General features: G+C 32.9%; 1 protein-coding gene across 4 annotated transcripts in view; it reads right to left on the minus strand.

The window, feature by feature from the left end:
* The window catches only part of LOC105337450 (golgin subfamily A member 5), a 74,781-nt gene that overhangs the window by 8,344 nt on the left and 61,255 nt on the right, over positions 1–5,182 (minus strand). The gene's annotated exons all lie outside the window — the stretch shown is intronic.

Below are 5,182 nucleotides of genomic sequence, written 5' to 3' on the forward strand. Positions count from 1 at the left end.
AGTTAACATTTTATTGTACCCGAAACACTTAAAAAATGGCGAAATAAGGGGGCCAAATTTAACTCTTACCATATATAGTTCTTTAGAATAACATTGCTTTGATTACAGAAGAAGTTATAAATCCCTGAAAATTACTCATTTTCTTTCAAGTTCAAGAGACATAACTTTGTCAAAAATCATCGACCTGGAACCAAATTAGTTGACCTGTATTTTCTAATAAAATAACCTTATATGAAATATCAACTTTATATATGCATCATTTCAAAAGTTAGAGAGTGGAAACTTAGAATTTCCCATACTTTCCTATGTTGAAGAGGCAAAACTCAATCAACAGACCGACACCAAATTCAAACCCAACCTGTATTTTCTTGTAAATAACCTACATATGAAATATCAGCTTTATACATTCATCCCTTTAAATGTTGGAGAGCAGAAACTGAGAATTTCTCATTTTTTTTCTAAGTTCAAGAGGCATCATCAACTGCCTGTTGCCCAATCCTGTTGTTCAATCAATATGTTTCAACTCTGCACACTTGACAGGTCCGATTATAATCCATAACTAGATACGATCTCGTTACGAGTAACGAGTAGGTCTTCCGTTCAATTTTTTAAACGATTCGATTAAAATATCAATGAAATTTCAGAATTCTCCCTCAGCCACTTCCTTTCAGATAATGTATACGATTGTCAATATCCTTTAAAATGCTTAACAAAGAGTTTTGCTTTTTAACATATAGCACATTAAAGATTTAAGATTTTAGTCCCCTAAAATCTTTAAATACGTCATCAATGGGTTTGGAAATGAGTTTTACAAACTGATATTGCTGCGATCAACAACTTTGTTTTTATAATGCATTACAAAATCTTGATCATTTTTAACGTATGAGTAATAGAGTTAAGGAGTCTATTGGCCCCTAATTTAAGGGGCCAGCCCCTTTTTCTTGATTTTGTACGAAACGTCTCATGAATTCTACAATTTTTTGTTCTTACAGCCATCTAAAATTGATGATCACTTTTGAGATACAAATGATTAAATATTTTAGGGGCCAGCCCTCTAGATCCTTAATGGGGACAGAAATTCGTGTTTTGATAAGTAGAATCAATTTAAATCATTTAATCAAACATTTTCTCTTCTTTGATGTTTAACAAAATATGTATACTTCTCTAGTAATTTTTCGTCAAAGTTTAAGTACTTTGGCCCCTAAAAATCCCTAATTACGTAATAAATGGGCGTGGCAATGATTTTTTCAAATGGATATTGGTACGATCAACAACTTTGCTTCTATAATGCATTACAAAATCTTTATCGTTTTTAAGTTATTTGTAATAGAGTTAACGAGTGCCTTGGCCCCTAATAAAAGGGACCAGCCCCTTTTTCTTGATTTCGTTGAAAAGGTCTTAAGAATACAAACAATTTTTGTTCTTACACCAATGTAAAATTGTTGATCATTTTTGAGATACAAATGATTGAATATTTTAGGGGCCAGCCCTCTAGATCCTTAATGGGGACAGAAATTCGTGTTTTGATAAGTGGAATTAATTTAAATCATTTATTCAAACATTTTCTCTTCTTTGATGTTTAACAAAATATGTATACTTCTCTAGTAATTTTTCGTCAAAGTTTAAGTACTTTGGCCCCTAAAAATCCCTAATTACGTAATAAATGGGCGTGGCAATGATTTTTTCAAATGGATATTGGTACGATCAACAACTTTGCTTCTATAATGCATTACAAAATCTTTATCGTTTTTAAGTTATTTGTAATAGAGTTAACGAGTGCCTTGGCCCCTAATAAAAGGGACCAGCCCCTTTTTCTTGATTTCGTTGAAAAGGTCTTAAGAATACAAACAATTTTTGTTCTTACACCAATGTAAAATTGTTGATCATTTTTGAGATACAAATGATTGAATATTTTAGGGGCCAGCCCTCTAGATCCTTAATGGGGACAGAAATTCGTGTTTTGATAAGTGGAATTAATTTAAATCATTTATTCAAACATTTTCTCTTCTATGATGTCTAACACAATATGCATACTTCTCTAGTTATTTTTTGTCAAAGTTTAAGTACTTTGGCCCCTAAAAATCCCCAATTACGTAATAAATGGGCGTGGCAATAATTTTTCTAATAGATATTGGTACGATCAACAACTTTGCTTCTATAATGCATTACAAAATCTTTATCGTTTTTAAGTTATTTGTAATAGAGTTTACGAGTGCCTTGGCCCCTAAAAAAAGGGGCCAGCCCCTTTTTCTTGATTTCGTTGAAAAGAACTTTTGATTATCTACCACTTTTGTTATATATATGTGAACAAAATATCAACTGATAAAAAGATACAGATCAAAACGTTTGAAAATTTTGAATGAAAATTCGTACTCAATTTTCGTGCCCAGGCGAGCTCCAAGAAATGGCGCCACTGGCGTAAAACAAAATAATAGTGCACAACTTCAGACTATAGACTACCGATCCTGAAAATTTCATAGTCATATCTCTGATAGTTTCTGAGATCAGCTCTGCACAAAATAGGTCGTAAAAAACTACAAAATGGTCGATAAATCGGTACCGGAAGTGACGACAACAAAAATTTCAAAAACATATAAAATTCAGATGATGACTCATCATCTGTGAAAAAATGTTGAAAATCGGTCGAATAGTTTTCGAGAAATCGCGTGCACAAAATTTGGAAAAAAAAATAATAATAACTAGACACGATCTCGTTGCGAGCAACGAGGAGGTCTTCCGTCTGATTTTAGAATTTGAGATATATGTTAGATCTTGATTTTGCTAAACATGATTTAGAATAGAAAAACGGGGTCTACATTCTAAGGGTCAGATACTATTTTGTTTCAGGGATAAGAGCTTTGTTCAACAAGGGTTTAGAAATTCGTCACCGTTCTTGAGATATCTGAGAAAGAAAACTTTTAGGGGCCAGTCCCTTACCTCCTTATTGGAGCCGCTGAACCAAATTTTGAAGGTTGCATTTTGTAAAGTACATCATTTTGAGTATCTTTTCTTCTACACTGCATTTCAAAACATTTTCCTTGGTGAGATATAGCTGGTCATAGTTTGTGGACCCTTGACCCCTAAAAAATCCTTATTCCATAACACATGAAAAAATCATCACATTACTTGGATACAGAACTGTAAGATAAACATATTTGCTTCTATAGCCTTTCATTAAATTTCCCTCAGTAAAGAGCTACAGATGAAACATTTTAGAGCCCTTTAGTTTCGTAATTTTAGGGGCCAGCCCCTTTTTTGAAATCAAATAAAAGGTCAATTGAATCTCAACACATTTTGTTAAACAACTGTTTAGAAATTCGTTACCGTTCTTGAGATATATGGGAAAGAACGTTTAAGGGGCTGATCCCTTAACTCCTTATAGGGGCCATTTAACGAAATTTTGAAAATTGCATCTTATTAAGTACATCTTTCTGAGTATCTTTTCTTCTTTACTGCATTTCAAAATATATTTCCTTTCTGAGATATTTGTGATCAACATTCTATAATTTTGGCCCCTAAAAAACCCTTATTATGTAACACATGATAAAATCATTACATTGCTTGGATACATAACTGTAAGATAAACATATTTGCTTCTATAACCGTTCACAAAATATCCCTCAGTAAAGGGCTACAGATTAAAGACTTTAGAGGCGTTTGGTCCCCTAATTTAAGGGGCCAGCCCCTTTTTCTTGGTATCAAATAAAAGGTCATTTTATTCTACACAAATTTTGTTCAACAAGTGTTTCAAATATCGTTACCGTTTTGGAGATATATGAGAAAGAAGGATTTAGGGGCCGGTCCCTTAACTCCTTTTAGGGGCCGTTTAACGAAATTTTGACGGTTGCATTTTGTTGAGAACATCATTTTGAACAACTTTTCTTCTGTACTGCATTACAAAATATTTTTCCTTTCTGAGATATGGGTGATCAAAACTTTTGACTTTTGGCCCCTAAAACCCCTTAATTACGTAACACATGATAAAATCATTACATTACTTGAATACATAACTTTAAAATAAACACATTTGCTTCTACATCATTTCACAAAATATCTCTCAGGAAAGGGCTACAGATTAAAGACTTTAGAGGCGTTTGGTCCCCTAATTTAAGGGGCCAGCCCCTTTTTCTTGGTATCAAATAAAAGGTCATTTAATTCTACACATATTTTGTTCAACAAGTGTTTCAAATATCGTTACCGTTTTGGAGATATATGAGAAAGAAGGTTTTAGGGGCCGGTCCCTTAACTCCTTTTAGGGGCCGTTTAACGAAATTTTGAAGGTTGCATTTTGTTGAGAACATCATTTGAAACAACTTCTCTTCTGTATTGCATTACAAAATATTTTTCCTTTCTGAGATATGGGTGATCAAAATTTTGGACTTTTGGCCCTTCAAAACCCTTAATTACGTAACATATGATAAAATCATTACATTACTTGGATACATAACCGTAAGATAAACATATTTGCTTCTATAACATTTCACAAAAAATTTCTCAGTAAAGGGCTACAGATAAAAGACTTTAGAGGCCTTTGGTCCCCTAATATGAGAGGCCAGCCCCTTTTTCTTGATATCAAATGAAAGGTCCTGTAAATATTAACCTTTCTTACATTACATGTCTTAACAAAATATTTTTCAGAAAAGAGATAAACAAAGAAAACAAGAAAAAAATACGACATTTTTTTAAACTAAATTTTCGGGTCCAGGCGAGCTTCGGCGCCTTTCAATCCAGTTCAAAATGAAAATAAAATTGCAAATCTACAATCTTTTGTCTACCATTCCATGAAAGTTTGAACTCAATATATGTTATAGTTTAGGAGAAGTTAGAGTAACAAGCAACCCCTCTAAAAATCGCTAAAACGTCAATATCTCAAAAACGGAAGTGACGTCATCAATATAATTAAAAAGCTATAAGATTTCGATCACTATCTATCTTATCTGAAAGTTTCATGACAATCGGTTCAGCCGTTTCTAAGAAATCGCGTGCACAAAATTTGTAAGAAAAAAAATAATAATAATAATAATAATAGGGAAAAAGAAACCGAACGAAAACAATAAGGTCTTCCGTTGGAAACGGAAGACCTTAATAATAAGAAGAAACAGTACGAAAACTATAAGGTCTTCCGTTGGAAACGGAAGACCTTAATAAACAGGGACATTACGCATATATAACAAAAAAGAAA

The sequence above is a fragment of the Magallana gigas genome, chromosome 5, assembly GCF_963853765.1.
Source record: "Magallana gigas chromosome 5, xbMagGiga1.1, whole genome shotgun sequence".
NCBI lineage: Eukaryota > Metazoa > Mollusca > Bivalvia > Ostreida > Ostreidae > Magallana > Magallana gigas.